Source organism: Lagenorhynchus albirostris, chromosome 17 (genome assembly GCF_949774975.1).
Source record: "Lagenorhynchus albirostris chromosome 17, mLagAlb1.1, whole genome shotgun sequence".
NCBI lineage: Eukaryota > Metazoa > Chordata > Mammalia > Artiodactyla > Delphinidae > Lagenorhynchus > Lagenorhynchus albirostris.
Genome location: NC_083111.1, coordinates 68,761,353 through 68,786,284, shown reverse-complemented (window position 1 = coordinate 68,786,284; position 24,932 = coordinate 68,761,353). Strand labels below are relative to the sequence as shown.

General features: G+C 40.0%; 1 protein-coding gene across 2 annotated transcripts in view; it reads left to right on the top strand.

Moving 5' to 3' along the window:
• The window catches only part of LRATD2 (LRAT domain containing 2), a 96,082-nt gene that overhangs the window by 69,254 nt on the left and 1,896 nt on the right, over window positions 1-24,932 (top strand). For both annotated transcript variants that reach the window (XR_009536400.1, XR_009536401.1), the window contains exon 5: window positions 23,306-23,488. The gene's annotated coding sequence lies outside the window, so the exon portion shown is untranslated. The remainder of the gene's footprint in view (window positions 1-23,305; window positions 23,489-24,932) is intronic.

Genomic DNA, 24,932 nt, shown 5'->3' with positions numbered 1-24,932 from the left:
GCCTCACAGTGCTCTGGTCTCCAAGTGGATTATATTTTTTTTAAATCAGATTTTTATTCCACAAAGACCAGCTCCTGTAGACACATCCTCTGTACCTTATTATGCTGAAGAGAATCTATCTCCTCCCTCAGTTTTAGTTACATTACCAAGGTCACCAGCTCCAGGAAGGTAGGCAGTGGGGGAGAATGGTTAGGGGAGAAAACCCCATCAACTCACATAGAGTTATTTCTTCAAGTGCTTATCTTTCCTATTAGACTGATATCTTCCACAGCAGAGTCTGCTGTTTAAAAGTAGGTGATTTTTTTCTCTTGGTCAAATTAAACACTTTAAGTTGAAATTCTCTGATTCAATTATAGTAACATTTCTGTTACAGGACTGTATTATATAAAACTATCATATGTGTAGTCAGTGTTCAATAGAGAAGCGCTTTATTGTTATTTGTCTTTTATTTTGTAAGATTTTTTTGATGTGGACCATTTTTTTAAAGTCTTTATTGAATTTGTTACAATATTGCTTCTGTTTTATGTTTTGGTTTTTTGGCCATGTGGCACGTGGGATCTTAGCTCCCCGACCAGGGATTGAACCTGCACCCCCCGCATTGGAAGGTGAAGTCTTAACCACTGGACCGCCAGAGAAGCCCCATTATTTGTCTTTTATTGCCAGTATTCAACAGAGTGCTGGCACATAATAGATGCTTAGTAACTCTTAAGGACTTGAAGGGCAAGGAGATAAAAAAACCCCTGAGAATCAGGAAATTTAGGTTCAAGTCCTACCTCTGCTACTAATTTGCTTTGGGACCTCGGCCAAGACTCCTGTCCTTTCTAGAGTCAGTGACCTCATCCATCAACTGAAAAGATCAGTTTATGTAACTTCAAAAGTAGGAGTTCCAGTGTTTTAGAACCTACAGGGGATCTTAATAATAATAATAAAAGCAATTTCCATAAGGAAATCTGTATTTTAGTTTTTGAGCTGTGTGCAGTGTGCAGTGATTTTGGTCATCTCTCAGGCTGAGAAATACTGTCCCAAGGTCCTCTTACCTCCTGTCTCAAAGATTATATTTTAGAACTGTATAAGGAATTATGCAAATGGTCTTAGGAAAATAAAATATGGAATCTTTCCCATACACTGAATTTTTATATCATGAGAGCATCTTTTAATCCTATGGGTTCTACCCCCTCATTTAGTCATTAAGTATCTGTTTGAAGCCCACTCTATGTCAGGAGCTGTGGAAGAACCAGGAATCCCAGAGGAAACAGCAAGTGGTCTTTTCCTTGGAGGATCTCAGAAGCTGGGGAAGGGGGAGAGACAAGAAAACCAGTGATCTCAGTACAACTGTACTTGTCAGGATGCAGGGGAAGACAAGATGCAATGGTCCCAGGGGAGGTCGGAACTCAGTCTTGGGTATTTAGAGGTGACCTCCTGAAGGAAGTAATACTAGCTGCCTTCTTTCTTCCTTTTCCAAACACAAATGAAGTCTTTCCTGAAGTATCACAGCTTCTTAACAGCAAACACACTAAGCTGAACCACAACCTGCAGATTGATTAAACACCCAAAACTCCCCTCTGTGAAATGGCAAAACATAATTAAGACTTCGATCCTATTAAAATAAGGGGAAAGAAAGACCACTTCTCCTTCTTTATTTTTCCTAAATGGCAGCTGAATGGAATTCTTAAGCATCCACCAAGTGCTCATTATAGACTCAAGCCAAGCCACGTTTTGGCTTCCGGAGGAGCAGGAGGGAGCTGGTCTGGAGTTGCCAGTTCCATTACTGGGCAGCTTATGGGTGGGGTGGGGGTCTTTTTCCTAAATGCGTCATTAAAATTTCCGTAGCGTGGACAGAAAAATTTTTAACTCGCCAATGAAAAGTACTTAAATGTCGTTAAAAAGTTTCAGCTCTCTTATAATTCTCCTTAATGGTGCAAAAATCAGCTCTGGATTCCAGTTCTGAGATTGCATTTTTCAAAGAACCCTGCAAGGGAAGTCTCAAATTATCTAATTACCATATTTATTGCCAGATTCTGTTTTCGAATCCCTGATGACTTTGTCAGATATATTTATGTGCTGTTCCTTTTCTTCTCTGGCCATGGATACTGATCTGGGCTTGTTGCAACTTGAATTGGAGGGCCTTTTCATTATGGATAATAGAAGGAAGCCTGGGCTGGAATGACCTGCAAGGCACACCCTGCCAGAGCCAGACCAAGAGGGGAAACCATGGCTGGCTTCCTAGTAATCATTACTGGCACTAGACACACCATATTGTAATTGTTATTAATATAAATTAAGCTACATAAATAATCTGGCTCCTTTCCTGCTTAGAGGACCCAGGCCAGGGAGTCCCCCAGAATTCAGCTCCAATCCAGAGAGAAGCGGTTTCTCTTCATTCTTTCCTTAATTGAAGCTTAGCTACATAAAAAGTTTGTTATCAGGAAGAAAGGAAAAAATAAATGGTAATCACACTTAGGTGTCCTGCGGTTCTATCCAAGGGAAAGAATGTTCGTGACTCTGAAGATGTTAAAAGAACTGTAGCTTGATTTATGAATGCCAAATTTCAGTTTTATACTGTTCAGTGGGCAGAGTAGTTCTGTTTTTGTTTCTCAGGAAGTTGGGCACTGTTAAGAAAAGCAAAATCCCACTTCAACTTATTTCTCTGTGTCAATTTGCTTCCCTGAAGATAATGCTTGATGGGCTAAAATGAACATAACTTGACTTAGCAGTTCCTGGTCTATTTTCTTTTGCTTCTCATTAAGTAAAGATAAAAGAAAGCACATCTACTCACACAGCTAAACAGAATAAAATAGAAAATTAATTCTTGAGAATTCTTTCTCTTTTAATGATCAAATACACTATCTGGAAAGCCTTTGTGTTTACATACTGGTTATGGATAGATAGTTTTAGTATTGCTTTTGAATTAAGATATTCTTAGCAACTTTTTCTCTAAAATAACACAATATTTTCAAATATCCCTTCCCCCCCCGTCCCCCCTTTTAGGTTAAAGACTGTCTTCCTATAATGGCTGGGTGGTTTTCATATATCCTTTTATTTATTTATTTAAATTTATTTATTTATTTATGGCTGTGTTGGATCTTTGTTGCTGCGCGGGCTTTCTCTAGTTGCGGTGAGCAGGGGCTACTCTTCATTGCGGTGCATGGGCTTCTCATTGTGGTGGCTTCTCTTGTTGTGGAGCACGGGCTCTAGGCACAAAGACTTCAGTAGCTGTGGCTCGTGGGCTCAGTAGTTGTGGCTCGTGGGCTCTAGAGCGCAGGCTCAGTAGTTGTGGCACACGGGCTTAGTTGCTCCACGGCATGTGGGATCTTCTCAGACCAGGGCTTGACCTGTGTCCTGTGTCCCCTGCGTTGGCAGGTGGATTCTGAAACACTGCACCACCAGGGAAGCCCTCATATATCATTTTAAATTAAGATATTCTTATCTACGTTCTCCCTACATTCTTGCAGTATGCTGATGTATTACTTTTTCTCCCCTCTAGGTCAAAGACTATCTTTTGTTTTTTTTTAATATATTTATTTATTTTTGGCTGTGTTGGGTCTTAGTTGCTACATGTGGGCTTTCTACAGTTGTGGCGAGCGGGGGGCTACTCTCCGTTGCGGTGTGTGGGCTTCTCATCGTGGTGCCTTCTCTCATTGCAGAGCACGGGCTCTAGGTGCGAGGGCTTCAGTAGCTGTGGCCCACGGGCTAAGTAGTTGTGGCTCAAGGGCTTAGTTGCTCCATGGCATGTGGATCTTCCCGGACTAGGAATCGAACCCGTGTCCCCTGCATTGGCAGGCGGATTCTTAACCACTGTGCCACCAGGGAAGTCCCAAGACTATCTTCTTTTATATATCTTTTATTATTTTTTTTCAAAAGACCTAGTTGATTTAGTCCCAAATAGATGCTGTACTTAGCACTTAACTATTTTTAGCAAGGAGGCCCTTTGCTTACAACATGCAAATAGAGATTTGCTTCTTGGAATACCATGATAAAATAACATGCCTAATAGCTAAAAGCACAGAAAAAAGCTTCAGACCTTCTTAAATGTGTCCAATTATAACGTTAAGCCAACATATAAATGATAGTAAGTCATCAGCCACAGAAGATCTTCATTAGAAAATGAAGGAAGGAAATGTAGTATTTACTGGGCATATACAAAGGTGAGGAGCTGTGTGCAGTGCTTCCCCAAAGTTCTCTTAATTTATTCTTCATAAGAATCCTGCCAGGTTGGCCTTATTATCCCATTGGCTACTTATTCATCTATTGATTCATTATTTATTTGCACACACAAACACGTGCAAAGGCACTCACTTATTTGCTGGGTGCTGGTGTTGGCAAGACACTCAGCTGAGCTCTGCTGTGCAAAGTGAGTCAAGCTGGTCTTTGAGGTGCATACAGTTTAGTGGAGCAGGTGGAGGTGAGGGTAGAAGGGAGCAGAAAGATAAATCCTGAAATGTGAGTGCCACTCCAGAGATATGAATGAGATGTCGGTGGAGCTAAGAGCAAACGCTAGAGCCACTGCGAGATCAGGGAACTTTCTGTCCTTTTTCCCCCTAGATAGAAACTACAGAGAACAAGGGCCTTTGGCTAAGAAATTAATTGAATCCTTACTAGGGCAGCAATTGCACTGATTTTCTTCCAGTAATGAAGGAAGCAGGCCTGGCCTTGGGCTCTGTTCTTTTTCCTTGCAAACTCCAAGAGACCTAATTTGGAAAAGGAGGAGTTTGAATAAAAGGACTAAACTCTGCAGGATAATGTGATTTTACAGATGCTATGGGTAGAGATGAACTTTTCAAAATATGAAGCACTTCCAAAATTAGTGTCTTCTACTTATGATTGAGATTTCTTTCCCCAAATTTTTCATTGGGAGGTTGTATATTGGGCATGTTTTGCCTAATAAATGTGTCTGCACTTTCACTAGTGGGAGGTTGTGAAGGGGTGGGATTTGGTGGGTCTGAGAATGCTTGGGCCATGCTGGGAAGATTTCTTCCCCTATTCTGTGAACTGTCAAAGGCAGTCAAGGAAGGTGGTTGTGTTTTCCGACATCAAATGCGTGTTTGTTTTTTCATGCCACTTCTCCAATTCTCCAACACTAACTGGGTGTCCAACAATTCAGTTCAAGTTCTGACACTAACTGCCCAAAGTTAGTGCAGACCCCATAAGACTAGCCCTGCTTCAGACACCAAATGCAAACGGGAAGCTACCCACACTTCTGCCCAGTTGACTACAGATTTGGAGGTTTCCAAGAGTCCCCCCTCTCAGGTCCTAATAATTCACTAAAATGACTCACAGAACTCAGAAAAGCACTTACTTACATTTATGGTTTATTATAAAGGATAGAAATTAGAAACAGCCAAACGGAAAAGCTGCATAAGGCAAGGTATGTGGGAAGTGGGGAATGTGAACAAATTCCATGCCCTCTCCAAGAACATCAATGTGTTCTCCAACCTGGAAGCTCTCTGAATCTCATCATCCGAGAGCTTTCATACACCAATCTCCAGGCTTCCTTAGCCTCCCTGGAGGTCAGGGTTGGGGTGGGTGGGAGCTGAAAATTCTCACTCTCTAGTCACGTTTGCTTGTTCTGATGACCAGCCCCATCTTGAAGCTACTGTCACCTCATTAGCATAGACGCAGGTGTGTTCAAAAAGGTCTCCTTATGAATCATAAAAGACCCTCCTATCACTCAGGAAATTCCAAGGGTTTTAGGAGCTCCATGCTAGAAACTGAGGACAAACATCAAAGATATATGTTTTATTATACCTCAGTTGTACAAGAGTCAGTAGAGGAGAGGGATTTTAAGCTGGATGTCTGACTCCTGAGTCCTGAGTCTCCCACCTACCTTTGGTGTTAACTACACTATCACGGCTTTAAAGGAGATCTAAAACTCAGATGGTATTGTAAGAAGACCGGTGAAGTGACAATCCCAAGGGCACATAGTGGCTTCTTGTGATTCACAGTCAGAATTACAAGAAGAGCTCCAGGATGGGGAACAGATATGCAAATGGGCAGGGCTGCCATGCATAGTGCTTTAGGTCATTCACTGTACAAGGCCACCCAACCAAGGGCAAATGGAGATCACTAGAGATTGAAATTTAATCTGTGCTCCGCTTCCCCAGCAGTGTACCTGGTATGGAACTGTATGGAAAAAAGAAAAGTCTTTCTCTAATTCCCTCAAAGTTGCCACTTGGGTTAGCTGTGTCTTGCGTACATCTAACAATCATTATGAAGACTGTATAATATTATAGAAAAAAATGTTTTAACTAAGTGAAAATTGCAGTATGTGAAATCGTTGAACAACGTGAATATAACTGCATAATGACAACTCTAAAAAAAAATGCTCAAGAAAAATAAGACCTGAGGTGAGGTATTTGTTCTTTCCCTTTTATTTCCTTCTTTCCCAAATTTTCAGTAATATGGCTATATTATATTTATAATGAAAATAAATATTTAAAAAACAAAATAATGCAATGCTATTTTTATATCCTTAGCTTTCTCAAAGACAAAGTATGTGTATGTAATGTAAATGTGTATTGGGCTGGAGGAGACAGAGGCAGGGTTACTGAATAATCCCAAATTGGAGTAGTGAGAGGTACGTGAGCCAGAAGCGATAAGAACTAAGGGAAGATTGCTTTATGTACAAAAATTAGCTATGTATTCTTTTCTGCCACCACTTTCCAATTTTCACTTATTTCAACAAACGAAGATTTTTGGTGCAATAAGTAACTCTGTTAATGTGAAAATGCCTCCTCTGTGAGGGTTAAGCCTTGTAGACTCCATAATGTACATAAACTTAATTAGATCACCATCTAACTAAGAGTCCCACATTCAGCTTCCCTGTTGTCAGAACTTCTTCAGACTGAAGAGCCTGAAAGGGAGTTTTGCATGCTTTCCTATCATCAGCCTTCTTCTGGTAATCACTGTTCCTGTAGAGGACCTGCTTTAGAGGGGTTTGGAGTTTCATAACTGAGCTTCAGAAGAATTGCTTTAATAATAATGACGAAGATAATAGGGATGATGATGTAGACACTGGTAATAACTAATACTCACTGACTCTTAGTTATGTGCCAGGCACATACTGAAGTGCCTCACATGCATCATCTCATTTAATCCTCAGTATTGTTGCAGAGCAGTGCCATTTTTTCCCCCATTTAATAGATGAGCAAGTTTGTGAGACATTTGTAACTTGCCCAGAGTCACCCAGCTCTGAGTTGCTGCAGCCGGGAATTCCACCCAAGACAGCTTGATTCTAAGACCTGAGTTTTTAACCATGGTGTTATTACAGGTTTTCTCTACCATAAGGGGAGGCAAACTTTTTATGTAAAAAGCCAGATAGTAAATATTTTAGGCTTTGTGAACCAAAGGGCAAAACTGAGACTATGACATAGGTAAAGGAGAGAAAATGAATTTCTACAAATTTTTCATTGATGAAACTCAGTATTTTATTTATGGACATTGAAATATGAATTTAATATACTTTTCGTATACCAAGAAATATTATTTTGCTTTAATATTTATTTATTTATTATTTTCAACCGTTAAGAGTGCAAAAACCATTCTTAGCTTGGAAACCATACAAAAGAAAGTGGAGTGGGAGAGTGAAATAGTTTGAAGACTGCTGTTTAGCTGGGATGTTCTTGGGTAGGCAGTTGTAGATGGGAGTGAATAGGATGCTTAACCAACAATTAAAGGGAAATTGGTACCCTGGGATTTTGGCTGAGAAAACCAAAAGGATGCTGAATGTCAAGAAGGAAAACTCTAATCATGTTGCCATTCAGCTGAAGTTTCTCTGGCACAACCTTCAGAAGCACTACCTATCCTTGCTTTGAGTAGTGAGGTTTCCATTTTGAATTTAGCACTGTGAAAAATTCTTAAGGGAGAGTGAACAGAATACTTGAAATTGGAACTTGTCTAGAAAATCTAGCATATGTTTGTTTAGCGGTAGGTTAAGTTTAGATGTTATAATTAGTTTGGAACTCTGCCCACTTCTCTCTCTTTCTGACTGTAACCCACTTGCTCAAGTAGAGGGAAGAAGAAAAAAAAAAAGAGAGAGAACAAAGAAGAGATGAGAGAATAGCTGTACTTATGGCACATGTTTCCATTATTCCGTCTTCAGGAACTCTTAAGATTTCATCATATTCCTTGGGGAATTTATGTACTTACATAGTATTCTGGAATTCATCCAACTCTAATGGAGGCCAGGTGATGGAGAGAAAGGACACTGAGAGGATATTCAGGACATGGCCTCATTTCCATCGGGCTGAGTGACCTTCAGCAGGTGACTAACTTCCTGGATCTCTGTGTCATCTTCTATAAAACAAGAGATGAGGACTTCCCTGGTGGCACAGTGGTTAAGAATCCACCTGCCAATGCAGGGGGCACGGGTTCCAGCCCTGGTCTTGGAAGATCCCACATGCCACGGAGCAACTAAGCCTGTGCACCACAACTACTGAGCCTACGCTCTAGAGCCCACGAGCCACAACTACTGAGCCCGAGTGCCACAACTACTGAAGCCCAAGCGCCTAGAGCCCACGCTCTGCAACAAGAGAAGCCACCCAATGAGAAGCCCGCGCACTGCAATGAAGAGTAGCCCTGCTCACTGCAACTAGAGAAAAGCCCGCGTGCAGCAACAAAGACCCAATGCAGCCAAAAATTTTAAATAATTAATTAATTAATTAAAAAAAAACAAGAGATGAGCTCAAAATGTGGTAATCCTTATGAACCAAGACTTTTGATTATCTCCAAATCAGGACTAGCAATTGCTTCTCTAGGAAAAATATTATGAGCAGTGAGTGCCAATAATGTAAGTGATCACATTTTGTCTTCCAGCACTAAGGACACTCTTAAAATAAATTTGCTTTGAAAGAGATAAGCTCTTGGAGTCCCTTGGGGACCCTGCATTAAATTTTAGGAGAGAATATGGGGCTCTTACAGTTAAGGCTCAATACGAAGTACATTAAACTAAATCAGAACACTGTAGTCAAGATCCAAATGGTACCAGTTGAACCTACGGTAAGAGGTAAGATGGCATAATAACAACCTGCAGATACTAAGGAATTTATATACATCACCAGGTAGCAGGCAGACCCTTGTAATTTCAGATTCTAAGAATAAGTTGAAGTTATAAAGAAGGATGTAGTCAAAAGACCTGGGATTGAGTCTTGGCTTTGCCCCTACTAGCTGTGTGAATTTGGGGAAGTTATCTAGTATACTGAGCCTCAGTTTCCCATTTTCAAAATGGAGATAATATTTATTGGTCAGTGTTATGGCTCAGACTTATCACTTCATTCATCTGTTCAATGAGCATTGCTTAAGTTCCTTCTATGTGTAGATACTAAAGATAAAAACATATGTAGTACATGGTCATGTTCCTCAAAAAGCTCATAGATGAGAACAAGGTGGTAAGACAGTAAGTATACATGAAGCAGCCTGCCAATGGTCCAAGCTGGGTTCTGTGAGAACAAAGAATAGGGATACCCTACCCTGCCTAAATAGAGTGAGGGACCCGGAAGAAATGTAAGGTCAGAACTGAATATTGATGGATGAGTGGGGATTAGCCAAGGCAAAAGGAGAAGTTGTGTTCCAGGCAGAAGCAGCAGCAGGAACAAAGGACTAGAGGGAAGAAGAAAGTGGAACGTTTTGCAAACTCCTGGAAAGTGTAGTGAGAAGAGTTTTGGCAAACGAGGTGATTTCTGACACATGATTTAAAAGTTGTGTCATTTTTATTTAGTCCAGTTCTCAGCCAGGTGATTACGGCAACCACCAGTGACACTCATGTTGGTTGCATGTATCCTTGACATGATGTGATGAGAATGGCACTTCAGCTCTGTGATCTTCCTCCCCCAAACCCAAAATACCAGTGTAACTGTGAAAAAAGTTATAAGACAAACCCAAACTGAAGGGCAGTGTCTCTAACCAGTAGTCTTCGAAACGGTCAAGGTCATCAAAAACAAAGCAAGTCTGAGGAAACTGTTGTTGGCCAGAGAAGGCTACGGAGACCAGTTGACCAAATGTAATATGGTTTTCTGCATGGGATCCTGGAGCAGAACAAGGACATTAGGTAAAATTTAGTGGCATCCAAGTAAAATATAGTTTAATAATGATTACCAATCTTGGTTCCTTAGTTGTGACAAATGTACCATGGTTATAGAAGATGTTAGCAACTGCAGAAACTAGGTGAGGGATATATGGGAACTTCCAATATTATCTTTGCAACAAAAAGTAAACCTAAAATTGTTCTAAAAATAAAAAGTTTGTTTTAAAAAATATACAATATTTTCTTTGACTATCAGTTAAGAAATGTAAAAGCAAAGAACTCTCCAAGGCATATTATTGATACTATCTTTGAGCACATTTCACAACCTTATTGTTATCTGGGAGGAACCTCCAATTCTCCTTTCAATATAAGCTGTGCTAAGAAAAACGGATATTTGTGAGATCAGCTCTCATTAAGCCTTATTTGAAGGTCAAAGAGAAACGGAGCAAATCAGAAAGAGGTCCTTGGATTTAAGATTCTTGCAAACTCTTTTTATCTGACACAACTTGATGTGATCATGTTGCAATCTTTCTTCTGACATCTTGGAATCTAGGAAAAGGGTAATAGAGTCCAGCGCTTTGCAATTATCCTTAGAGACCCCATCCTATAATTGGGGGGAAAGATTCTGTCACACAGTTGAGGAAGACAAATGATCTACAGTGGTCAAGCTTGGGGGTTCCCTGGTGGCCTAGTGGTTAGGATTCCGGGCTTCCACTGCTGTGGCCCGGGTTCAATCCCTGGTCCAGGGAACTGAGATCCTGCAAGCTGCGCTGCGGGGCTAAAACCAAAAAAGACAAAAAACACCCCCCCCACCCCGCAAAAGAACCCAATTTTTACTGTGGGCACGCTAAAGGCAGCATGGTGGGATGGAGGACCCTGACAGGAGAGAGAACAGGCATGGGTTGTAGGCATGGCTTGACAGACCACTGCTCTGCCTCCTCATCTACATTATAAAATTAGGAGTTTGGAGTAGGTTTTTTTTTTAATTTTTAAAAAATATTTATTTTTGATGTGGCACATATATACAATGGAATATTACTCAGCCATAAAAAGGAACGAAATTGAGTCATTTGTTGAGACGTGGATGGATATAGAGACTGTCAAACAGAATGAAGTAAGTCAGAGAAAAACAAATATCGTATATTAACGCATGTATGTGGAACCTAGAAAAATGGTACAGATGAACCGGCAGGGCAGAAGTTGAGACACAGATGTAGAGAACAAACGTATGGACACCAAGGGGGGAAAACAATGGTGGGGTGGGGATGGTGGTGTGCTAAATTGGGCGATTGGGATTGACATGTATACACTGATGTGTATAAAATTGATGACTAATAAAAACCTGCAGTGTAAACAAACAAGCAAACAAACAAAACAACTAATACTAAACTTTCTTTGGGTTATTTGTATGGATATATGTTAATATAAATGTTTTAGACATTACATGAAATTTCTAAAAATCTTATATGTTCTGGTATAATGTTATAAGTCATAATTCTAGTTATTACTTTAAAATGTATATCTCAGAAATAACTAAATTTCCTTGTCAATTGCATTATTATGAACTTTCATCAAATCTTTAACCATGGTCATTTTTAAGTCTTTTGTCATTTACAGACAGTTCTGGGTGTACTCTTATGCTTTTGCAAAAATGTTCCTATAAAAGGGTTTCATCTTCAAGGAATTCATGGAAAAGACTCTGACAAGTACAGGTTTCTGGTAACTGACTATACTGCTGAACTGAATGAATAAGCATTTTCAGAACTCTAATGGAAAACTCATGAACTCATAAAAGTGGTAACAAAAGATCAAGATGGAAAAAAAATTAATTACATGGGACTGAGTGAACTGATGAGGATGATTATAATTTTTGTGACTTTCCGTTTGAATAAAAAAAAATCCCACAAAGACTCAGAGGCAAAAAATAATACGAATCAATTTTCACTGCAAAGTAAAGGAACTGTTACAGTGGAGGATTACTGGACTGAATGTCAATATTATGACATAGTGTGAGTGTGTTTCATGTCTGGTAATTGCAATCGTTGTTTTTGTTGTGGTCATCCATTTACAATGCTTGGTGTCAGTTTATTTATCTCTTGTAAAAATAAAATACAGTGTGTCTGTGTGGAAAAAAAAAAAAGACTCCCTTAGTGAACACAATTTATAACTAAAGCCAGGCACAGTTAAGCATCAATTCTACTAATTCCTGTGTAAATAGATGTATGCATTAAGATATCTTTTTTTATAGAAATTAAGACATAAAGGGCTTTATTATAAGAGAAATATACAATATTTTTATTCCAAAAAATATTCATCTTTGGCTGCATTGGGTCTTCGTTGCTGCGCGCAGCCTTTCTCTAGTTGGCGAGTGGGGCCTATTCTTTGTTGCGGTGCTCAGGCTTCTCATTGCGGTGGCTTCTCTTGTTACGGAGCACGGGCTCTAGGTGTGCGCGCTTCAGTAGTTGTGGCTCACAGGCTCTAGAGCCCTGGCTCAGTAGTTGCAGCACACGGGCTTAGATGCTCCACGGCATGTGGGATCTTCCCAGACCACGGCTCGAACCCGTGTCCCCTGCGTTGGCAGGCGGATTTAACCAGTGTGCCACCAGGGAAGTCCCTGGAGTAGTTTCTTTTCTCCTAGCCCTAATATTCTAAGATTCATTTTCTAGACAGTTGAAAACATGTTCAGGAGCATGGCATCTTTTTTCACAAGACTGAATATTTGTAGAGCCAAGAGGAATTTCTAAACCCTGATTTAACACAACTATCTATATTTTGAAAGGCAATATATTTTTCAAACTAATGAGTTTGGATGGTTCAACTTAATGTGGCATATTTTTCACAGAATTAACCAATCTACCCATCTTTTCTTTTGGTGTTGCTTGTATTAGCTGAGGTAGTTCTAGGGAAAGTTTGTTTCTTTTTTTTCCTTTCCAGAGTTTTCCTTTCAATGTATGCATTTCTTGGAGTGCTCCTTTTGCCGGAATGCTGAGCACAGACAGGCAGGTCTCCCCTGCTTCTCCCTTCCCCTCAGGATATAGCTACAGACCTGATGGAAAGATTACTAGACCAGACCTGAATGTCTCAAGAGACCTGGAATTTAGCCCTGACTCTCCCACTAATTTCCAGTGAGGCCCTAGGCAATGACTTTTTTTCTCTGAGTATCAATTTCCTTATCTATATAGTCAAGAATGAATTATATCCTCTCCAGGGCTCCTCCTGGATGCAGATACTTGTCTTATTCCAGAGGATCCTAAGAAGGAAGGGGGAAAGCTTTACTCTTTTATTCATTCTGTCAGTCATTTCCTTAATCATATATTGATTTCATTCTTCACACACTCAAATATGTAGAGGGATCCATTTTTAGTTAGTTCCTAGATACCATCAAGAAGCTCATGTTTAAGTAGAAAAAACAAAGAAGAACATTATAATTCAGTGTAATAAAAGTATACAGAAGGTGCTAAGTTGCCCAGAGGAGGAATAAACGAGCTCCACCAGGGAACACCAGACGCTCTTCCACTTCAGAGTCTTTGAACTTGCTGTTCCCTTGTTCTGAAATACTCTTCCCCCAGACATACTCATGGTTTGCTCTGTAGCCTAACCCAGTTTTCTGCTCAGAATTCCTCCTTAGGTGAAGATTTCCTCGACTACCCCATCCCTCTCTTATTGTGCTTCATTTTTTTCAACTTGCTTCATTATATCACATATTTAGTTGTTTATTTACCATCTGTTCATCCATTAGATGTAAACTCCCAGGAGGGCAGGAGCTTCTTTCTGGTTGACCATAATATCTCCAGCACTAGGTCTGTATCTCGTGAATATTTGTTAAATGCTAAATGAATGAATGAATGCTGAGTGATGCACAAAAGCTTCCTGGAGAAGGTAGGTGGTGGTGATTCAGGTGAACAAGTGAAAGCATGAACAGGCATTACCAAAGCAAAGGCACAGCACAGTGAGAACAGGATTTCTAGATAGAAGAAATATATGAGCAGAAGCCTGTAGGGATGAGGAAACTGGGATTGCTACCCAAATGGCAAATAGTTTGGTGCTGCTGAAGTTTAGGATGAGATGGTGACACGAGCGGCTAGCCATGAGGCTGGAGATGTCAGCAGATGGATCACCTATTGCTGTGTATGCCAAGCAAGGAAGGGGGGGAACTGGGTAACGAGGGTGAGGAGCCATTGAAAAAACCCAGTCAGAAGCGGGTAGAATCCCTGTATCTTCTCAAACCATATTATGACTTTTCCTTCAAATCCTGACCAACTCCAGCCCCCTTCTATTGACATTCCTTTGAACTGGGGTTTTTCAAGCATTTTTGACTATGAACCTCAGTAAGAAATAAATTAAACATGATGTCCCAGTTCAAAGATAAATTGTTAGATGATAGGTAGGTGAATAGATATATAGATAGATAGACAGATATTTAGTACAACTACAAGCAATCTATTCTATTCTACTCTAATTAATTTTTAAAATATTAGCTGCTCTCGCTAAACTGATTTCTCTACCCACTGTTTTCAAATGCACCTGTAAATGGATCATGATATAAACATACGTACACATGATATAAACAAATATATATATATATAAACATCTTTATTGGAGTATAATTGCTTTATAGTGGTGTGTTTCTGCTTTATAACAAAGTGAATCAGCTATGCATATACATATATCCCCATATCCCCTCCCTCTTGTGTCTCCCTCCCACCCTCCCTATCCCAGCCCTCTAGGTGGTCAGAAAGCACCGAGCTGATCTCCCTGTGCTATGCGGCTGCTTCCCACTAGCTATGTATTCTACATTTGGTAGTGTATATACATCCATGCCACTCTCTCACTTCGTCCCAGCTTACCCTTCCCCCTACCCGTGTCTTCAAGTCCATTCTCTACATCTGCATCTTTATTGCTGTCCTGCCCCTAGGTTCTTCAGAACCACTTTATTTTTTTAGATTCCATATATATGTGTTAGCATATGGTATTTGTTTTTCTCTTTCTGACTTACTTAACTCTGCATGACAGACTCTAGGTCCATCCACCTCACTACAAGTAACTCAATTTCATTTCTTTTTATGGTTGAGTAATATTCCATTGTATATATGTGCCACATCTTCTTTATCCATTCATCTGTCAATTGACATTTAGGTTGCTTCCATGTCCTGGTTATTGTAAGTAGAGCTGCAATGAACATTTTGGTACATGACTCTTTTTGAATTATGGTTTTCTCAGGGTATATGCCCAGTAGTGGGATTGCTGGGTCCTATGGTAGTTCTATTTTTAGTTTTTTAGGGAACCTCCATACTGTTCTCCATAGTGGCTGTATCAATTTACCTTCCCACCAACAGTGCGAGAGAGTTCCCTTTTCTCCACACCCTCTGCAGCATTTATTGTTTGTAGATTTTTTGATGATGGCCATTTTGACCTGTGTGATGTGATACCTCATTGCAGTTTTGATTTGCATTTCTCTAATGATTAGTGATGTTGAGCATCTTTTCATACGTTTGTTGGCAATCTGTATATCTTCTTTGGAGAAATGTCTGTTTAGGTCTTCTGCCTATTTTTGGATTGGGTTGTTTGTGTTTTTTGATATTGAGCTGCATGAGCTGCTTGTAAATTTTGGAGATTAATCCTCTGTCAGTTGCTTCATTTGCAGATATTTTCTCCCATTCTGAAGGTTGTCTTTTCATCCTCTTTATCATTTCTTTGCTGTGCAAAAGCTTTTAAGTTTCATTAGGTCCCATTTGTTTATTCTTGTTTTTATTTCCATTACGGTAGGAAGTGGGTCAAAAAGGATCTTGCTGTAATTTATGTTATAGAGTGTTCTGCCTATGTTTTCCTCTAAGAGTTTTATAATGTCTGGCCTTACATTTAGGTCTTTAATCCATTTTGAGTTTAGTTTTGTGTATGGTGTTAGGGAGTGTTCTAATTTCATTCTTTTACATGTAGCTGTCCAGTTTTCCCAGCATCACTTAATTGAAAATGCTGTCTTTTCTCCATTGTATATTCTTGCCTCCTTCATCAAAGATAAGGTGACCATATGTGCATGGGTTTACCTCTGGGCTTTCTATCCTGTTTCATTGATTTACATTTCTGTTTTTATGCCAGTACCATACTGTCTTGATTACTGTAGCTTTGCAATATAGTCTGAAGTCCAGGAGCCTGATTCCTCCAGCTCCGTTTTTCTTTCTCAAGATTGCTTTGGCTGTTCAGGATCTTTTGTGTTTCCATACAAATTTTGAAATTTTTTGTTCTAGTTCTGTGAAAAATGCCAGGGGTAGTTTGATAGGGATTGCATTGAATCTATAGATTGCTTTGAGTAGTATAGTCATTTTCACAATGTTGATTCTTCCAATCCAAGAACATGGTATATCTCTCCATCTGTTTGTATCATCTTTAATTTCTTTCATCAGTGTCTTACAGTTTTCTGCATACAGGTCTTTCCTCTCCTTTGGTAGGTTTATTCCTCGGTATTTTATTCTTTTTGTTGCAGTGGTAAATGGGAGTGTTTCCTTAATTTCTCTTTCAGATGTTTCATCATTAGTGTATAGGAATGCAAGAGATTTCTGGGCAATAATTTTGTATCCTGCTACTTTACCAAATTCATTGATTAGCTCTAGTAGTTTTCTGGTAGCATCTTTAGGATTCTCTATCTGTAATATGATGTCATCTGCAAACAGTGACAGCTTTACTTCTTCTTTTCCAATTTGTATTCCTTTTATTTCTTTTTCTTCTCTGATTGCTGTGGCTAAAACTTTCAAAATTATGTTGAATAATAGTGGTGAGCGTGGACAACTTTGTCTTGTTCCTGATCTTAGTGGAAATGGTTTCAGTTTTTCACCATTGAGAATAATGTTGGCTGTGGGTTTGTCATATATGGCCTGTATTATGTTGAGGTAAGTTCCCTCTATGCCTACTTTCTGGAGGGTTTTTATCGTAAATGGGCGTTGAATATTTTCAGAAGCTTTTCTGCATCTATTGAGATGATCATATGGTTTTTCTCCTTCAATTTGTTAATATGGTGTATCATGTTGATTGATTTGTGTATATTGAAGACCCCTTGCATTCCTGGGATAAACCCCAATTGATCATGGTGTATGATCATGGTGTATGATCCTTTTAATGTGCTGTTATATTCTGTTTGCTAGTATTTTGTGGAGGATTTTTGCATCTATGTTCATCAGTGATATTGGCCTGTAGTTTTCTTTTTTTGTGACATCTTTTTCTGGTTTTGGTATCAGCGTGATGGTGGCCTCGTAGACTGAGTTTGGGAGTATTCCTCCCTCTGCTATATATTGGAAGAGTTTGAGAAGGATAGGTGTTAGCTCTTCTCTAAATGTTTGATAGAAGGATAGGTGTTAGCTCTTCTCTAAATATTTGATAGAAGGATAGGTGTTAGCTCTTCTCTAAATGTTTGATAGAAGGATAGGTGTTAGCTCTTCTCTAAATGTTTGATAGAATTTGCCATCTGGTCCTGGGCTTTTGTTTGTTGGAAGAGTTTTAATCACAGTCTCAATTTCCATGCGTTTGATTGCTCTGTTTATACTTTCTATTTCTTCCTGGTTCAGTTTCAGAAGGTTGTGCTCTTCTAAGAATTTGTCCATTTCTTCCAGGTTCTCCATTTTATTGGCATAGAGTTGCTTGTAGTAATCTCTCATGATCCTTTGTATATCTGCAGTGTCAGTTGTTACTTCTCCTTTTTCATTTCTAATTCTATTGATTTGAGTCTTTCCCCTTTTTTCTTTGATGAGTCTGGCTAATGGTATATCAATTTTATCTTCTGAAAGCACCAGATTTTATTTTTATTGATCTTTGCTATTGTTTCCTTCATTTCTTTTTCGTTTATTTTTGATCTGATCTTTATGATTTCTTTCCTTCTGCTAACTTTGGGTTTTTTTTGTCCTTCTTTCTCTAATTGCTTTAGGTGTAAAGGTTGGTTGTCTATTTGAGATGTTTCTTGTTTCTTGAGGTAGGGTTGTATTGCTATAAACTTCCCTCTTAGAACTGCTTTTGCTGCATCCCATAGGTTTTAGGTCATCGTGTTTTCATTGTCATTTGTTTCTAGGTATTTTTTGATTTTCTCTTTGATTTCTTCAGTGATCTCATGGTTATTTAGTGGTGTATTGTTTAGCCTCCATGTGTTTGTATTTTTTACAGAGTTTTTCCTGTATTTGATGTCTAGTCTCATAGCACTGTGGTCCGAAAAGGTACTTGATACGCTTTCAATTTTCTTAAATTTACCCAGGCTTAATTTATGACCCAAGATATGATCTATCCTGGAGAATGTTCCATGAGCACTTGAGAAGAAAGTGTATTCTGTTGTTTTGGGATGGAATGTCCTATAAATATCAATTAAGTCCATCATGTTTAATGTATCATTTAAAGCTTGTGTTTCCTTATTTATTTCCATTTTGGATGATCTGTCCATTGTTGAAAGTGGGGTGTTAAAGTCCCCTACTATGATTGTGTTACTGTCGATTTTCCCTTTTATGGCTGTTAGCATTTGCCTATGTATTGACGTGCTCCTATGTTGGGTGCATAAATATTTACAATTGTTATATCTCTTCTTGGATTGATCCCTTGATCATTATGTGGTGTCCTTCTTTGTCTCTTGCAATAGTCTTTGTTTTAAAGTCTATTTTTTCTGATATGAGAATTGCTATTCCAGCTTCCTTTTGATTTCCATTTGCATGGAATATCTTTTTCCATCCCCTCACTTTCAGTCTGTATGTGTCCCTAGGTCAGAAGTGGGTCTCTTGTAGACAGCATATATATGGGTCTTGTTTTTGTATCCATTCAGCCAGTCTCTGTCTTTTGGTTGGAGCATTTAATCCATTTACATTTAAGGTATTTATCGATATGTATGTTCCTATTCCCATTTTCTTAATTGTTTTGGGTTTGTTATTGTAGGTCTTTTCCTTCTCTTGTGTTTTCTGCCTAGAGAAGTTCCTTTAGCATTTGTTGTAAAGCTGGTTTGGTGGTGCTGAATTCTCTTAGCTTTTGCTCATCTGTAAAGTTTTTGATTTCCCCATCAAATGTGAATGAGATCCTTGCTGGGTAGGGTAATCTTGTTTGTAGGTTTTTCCGTTTCATCACTTTAAATATGTCTTGCCACTCCCTTCTGGCTTGCAGAGTTTCTGCTGAAAGATCAGGTGTTAACCTTAAGGGGGTTCTCTTGTATGTTATTTGTTGTTTTTCCCTTGCTGCTTTTAATAATTTTTCTTTGTATTTAATTCTTGCCAATTTGATTAATATGTGTCTTGGCATGTTTCTCCTTGCATTTATCCTGTATGGGACTCTCTGCACTTCCTGGAATTGATTGACTATTTCCTTTCCCATATTAGGGAAGTTTTCAACTATAATCTCTTCATATATTTTCTCAGTCCCTTTCTTTTTCTTTTCTTCTTCTGGGATCCCTATAATTCGAATATTGGTGCGTTTAATATTGTCCCAGAGGTCTCTGAGACTGTCCTCAATTTTTTTCATTCTTTTTCCTTTATTCTGCTCTGCTGTACTTATTTCCACTATTTTATCTTCCAGGTCACTTATCCGTTCTTCTGCCTCAGTTATTCTGCTATCTATTCCTTCTAGACAATTTTTAATTTCATTTATTGTGTTGTTCATCATTGTTTGTTTGCTCTTTATTTCTTCTAGGTCCTTGTTAAACGTTCCTTGTATTTTGTCTAATCGATTTCCAAGATTTTGGATCATCTTTACTATCATTACTGTGAATTCCTTTTTAGGTAGACTGCCTATTTCCTCTTCATTTGTTTGGTCTGGTGGGTTTTTACCTTGCTCCTTCATCTGCTGTGTGTTTCTCTGTCTTCTCCTTTTGCTTCACTTACTGTGCTTGGGGTCTCCTTTTCGTAGGGTGCCAGTTCGTAGTACCCGTTATTTTTGGTGTCTGCCTCCAGTGGCTAAGGTTGGTTCAGTGGGATGTGTATACTTCCTGGTGGATGGAACTGGTGCCTGTGTTCTGGTGGATGAGGCTGGATCTTGTCTTTCTGGTGGGCAGGACTGTGTCTGGTGGTGTGTTTTGGGGTGTCTCTGACCTTATTATGATTTTAGGCAGCCTCTGTGCTAATGGGTGGAGTGTGTTCCTGTCTTGCTAGTTGTTTGGCATAGGGTGTCCAGCACTGTAGCTTGCTGGTCACTGAGTGGAGCTGGGTCTTGGTGTTGAGGTGGAGATCTCTGGGAGAGCTTTCGCCATTTGATATTACATGGAGCTGGGAGGTCTCTGGTGGACCAGTGTCCTGAACTCGGCTCTCCCACCTCAGAGGCACAGGCCTGAAACCCAGCCAGAGCACCAGGTCCCTGTCAACCACACAGCTCAGAAGAAAAGGGAGAAAAAAAGAAAGAAAGAAAGAAAAATAAAATAACCTTATTAAAATTAAAAAATTATTAAAAATAAAAAATTTAAAAAGTAATTTAAAAAAAGAAAGAAAGAAAGAAGAGAGCAACCAAACCAAACAACAAATCCACTGATGACAGCAAGTGCTAAAAACTATACTAACAAAAAAAAAGAGAACCCCCCAAAAATGGAAACACAGAACCCTAGGACAAATGGTAAAAGCAAAGCTGTACAGAGAAAATCACACAAAGAAGCATACACATACACACGCACAAAATGAGAAAGAAAAGAAAGAAATATATATCTATGCATAAGACGAAAAAAAAAACGAAAACAGCCACCAAATTAATAAATCTACCAATGATAATAAACTCTAAATACTAAACTAAGATAAACATAAAACCAGAAACAAATTAGGTGCAGAAAGCAAACCCCAAGTCTACAGTTGCTCCCAAAGTCCACCGCCTCAATTTTAGGATGATTTATTGTCTATTCAGGTATTCCAGAGATGCAGGGTACATCAAGTTGATTGTGGAGATTTAATCTGCTGCTCCTGAGGCTGCTGGGAGAGATTTCCCTTTCTCTTCTTTGTTCGCTCACCTCCTGGGATTCAGCTTTTGATTTGGCCTTGCCTCTGCATGTAGCTCACCTGAGGGCATTTGTTCCCTGCCCAGATAGGATGGGGTTAATGGAGCAGCTGATTTAGGGGCTCTGGCTCACTCAGGCTGGGGGGAAGGAGGGGTACGGAATGTGGGGTGAGCCTGTGGTGGTAGAGGCCGGTTCTCCCGGGGAAGTTGTCCCTGGATCACAGGACCTTGGCAGTGGCGGGCTGTATGGGCTCCTGGGAGGGCAGGTGTGGATAGTGACCTGTGCTTGCACACAGGCTTCTTGGTGGCTGCAGTAGCAGCCTTAGCATTTCATGCCCGTCTCTGGGGTCTGGGCTGATAGCTGCGGTTCGCGCCCATCTCTGGAGCTTATTAAGGCAGTGCTCTGAATCCCCACACCTCACGCACCCCAAAACAATGGTCTCTTGCCTCTTAGGCAGGTCCAGACTTTTTCCCGGTCTCCCTCCTGGCTAGCTGTGGTGCACTAGCCCCCTCCAGGCTGTGTTCACGCCGCCAACCCCAGTCCTCTCCCTGCGATCCGACCTCCGAAGCCCGAGCCTCAGCTCCCAGTCCCCGCCGTCCCGGTGGGTGAGCAGACAAGCCTCTCGGGCTGGTGAGTGCTGGTTGGCACCGATCCTCTGTGCGGGAATCTCTCCGCTTTGCCCTCTGCACTCCTATTGCTATGCTCTCCTCCGTGGCTGTGAAGCTTTCCCCCTACCCCTACCCCGCCCCCTGCAATCTCCGCCAGTGAAGGGCTTTCTAGTGTGTGGAAACATTTCCTCCTTCACGGCTCCCTCCCAGAGGTGCAGGTCCCGTCCCTATTCTTTTGTCTCTGTTTTTTCTTTTTTCTTTTGCCCTACCCAGGTACGTGGTGTGTTTCTTGCCTTTTGGGAGGTGTGAGGTCTTCTGCCAGTGTTCAGTAGGTGTTCTGTAGCAGTTGTTCCACATGTAGATGTGTTTCTGATGTATTTGTGGGGAGGAAGGTGATCTCCATGGCTTACTCCTCCGCCATCTTGAAAGTCCTCCCATATATATATATATATATATATATTTAAACTGAGGATTACATTCAAGAAAATCTGAGCCGTACTGCTTTACGATCCAAGGCCCAGGCCCAGACATTTCTGCATCAGAGAGCACACCCCAGGCAAATGGCCTTTGACCCTAAGATCACTCAGATTCCATGCTGGGAAAATTCTGTGATGAAAAGCTGGGAGGCCAGTTAATTGCCCTTGCCTTCAGCAGCCAAAGCTCAAGGAGTGGGCTGCCTTGTGATAGTGTGCTCCTGAGCATGCCAATAGCAGTTGCCTTTCAAAGCATAGATGTATTAAATGCGTTCTTAAAATGACCTGATTCCTGGCAGGAAGCCCCAGGGGATGTGCAAGAATTTCTTGTGAAGATCATCATTGTTGATATCGGTCGTCCTGGAGAAAAGGCATTTAGTAGACTTTCATTTGTCTGGCGTGGTTGGAGTCTGCCTGGTTTATGGGTTGTTGCAGGAAGATGGATTTTTGAAATAAATCTTTGCCTACAGCAACCAGAGGACTTCCAGGTCACCTTTAGTAAGGGAGTAGGCAGCGTACTGATGGGAAAGAGCATAGCATTGTGAATTTGAAGACCTGGGATTGAGTCTAAGACTGTCTTCCTTGGTGGCCATGGGCAAGTCATCTAACTTTTTCAGACTCAATTTCCTCACACATAAAACAGGAGTAACGATAACTTTCCTTGACTTCACAGAGGCATCTTAGGGATAAAAACAATAACATATGTCAAAGTGCTTTGCAATATCCCAAACTTTTATACAAATGGTAACGGTTTGTATTGAACATGAATGATGATAATTAAGAAATGCCTTCCAAACAATAATAAAACTACCATTTTACAAATGAGGAAACAGAGATTAAAAACTTGACAAATGAAACAGCAGTAAGTGATGATGCCAAAATTCAAACCCAGGCCATTCTGGTTTTAAAGTCCTTGCTGGGAACCACTATGTTGGAAAATATGCATTTCAGAGAACATATGGACTCCAAGGCTGCATGCTTCTTGATGGAGAGGTATTGCTGCCTGTCTCTTACTTCTGGCAGTGGCTGGTAGAGAGAACACACTGTGTTAGTTGAAAATAAATATCCTCACTTGTCCTCCTCTTCCTCTTTCTTTTTGGGATTCTTAAACTATTGTTGTAATTTTTTGGATGCAAAAATTGCTCTGTTAGCCCACATAGCTCACTGTCTTATTTGGAGTAGCAAATAAACAAGCAAAGGCTGGGCTAACTTCAGGAATAAAATTTGTTCAGGTTGAAAAATATATAATTAACCAAATGCCTGTTTTGTTCATTTTCAGATATGCGCACCAACAGGGAGCACAAGCCATCAGGAAGTCACACAGCAAAGGCTCACACTACAATTGAGTTTTAGCACTGCTAAAATGAACTTGAAGACTGAAATTGTTGTCCAGCTTAGTTGAACTCAGTTTGGGACAAGCTCAGTTGGAATTTCCCGCCTTTTCTGTAGAAGATCCAGCAAGGTAGAGATTATAGCTTCATAAGTCAGACTTTTACCTGTATTTATTATGCACATACTATAGGGAAAGTCACTAGAGCCGTCCCTCGGTATATATAAGGGGTATTGGTTCCAGGACCCCTCACGCCCCCTCAGGCACCGAAATCTGAGGATACCACAAGTCCCTTGTATAAAATGATGTAGTATTTGCATATACCTAATCATATCCTCCCATGTACTTGAAATCATCTCTATATTACTTCTAATACCTAATACAATGTAAATGCTATATAAATAGTTGCTAGTATGCAGCAAATTCAAGTTTTGCTTTTGGAACTTTCTGGAATTTTTTTTCCCTAATATTTTCTATCTGCAGTTGGTTGAACCTGCCCATGGGGAACCCATGTATACGGAAGGTCCACTTTATAGGAGTCTTCTAGGGCTGCCATAATGAAGTACCACAGACAAAGTGGCTTAAACAACAGAAATTTATTTTCTCTTGATTCTAAATCAAAGTTCATGTGTCTGCAGGGTTGATTTTTTTCTGAATGCTTTTCTCCTTGGCTTGCACGTAACTCTTTTCTATTTTTTCACATAGTCTTCCCTTTGTGTGTCTGTGTCCTAATCTCCTCTCCTTATAAGGACACCAGACAGATTGGATTAGGGCCTACCCTAGTGACCTCATTTAACCTTGATTATCTGTTTAAAGACCCTAACTCCAAGTATAATCACATTCTGAGTTACTGGGGTTTAGGACTTCAACATATGAATTTGGAGGTGGGTTGAGGGGACAGGGACACATAGTTCAGCCCATTATAATCACAAAGTGGGACAAAATAAAAATAGCAGTTAGATCTCCAAATGACACTTCCAAGCTTTAGTAAAAATCTTGGGACCTAGAAATGAAAGGGAGACAAACAAAATTCTTTAAGATTGTGTATTTTTCACTTTCAGCTAAGGAATTTATTTTAATTCCTTTCATGCTTCTGTTGTTAAACAAAGTCCCTTTCACATTTGGGAATTGCAGGTTATTTCCCAAGGAAAGGGGTTATTTGGTGACATTAGTGACATGTAGATTCTCGCTTCATTCTGTGAGAACCACTCAGTGCACAGATACATGCACTTCTCACATGAGCCATGGAGGAGGAAGAGAAATATTTCACCATCAGAGGGAAAGCTACCAGCAGTCAGATTGATTTTGTGTTCTTCTAGAGCCTTTTGGGTGCAGAGTTGAAGGCAGGACCTTGTGGTGGCCTCAGATAAAGCTTGTGCTTGTGGGTAGGACCTCTACCCAAACTAACATGATACCCACCACTCTGTCTAGATACATTGTCTGAGAACGCTCTTCAGACTTGTCATCTGACTCAGCCTGCCTTCTTGTCTCCCCAATAGTTACACCATTTCCTTTCTTCATTTGTCTTTCTTTATTGAGGTTTATTGAGGTATAATTTACATACAGTAAAATTCAC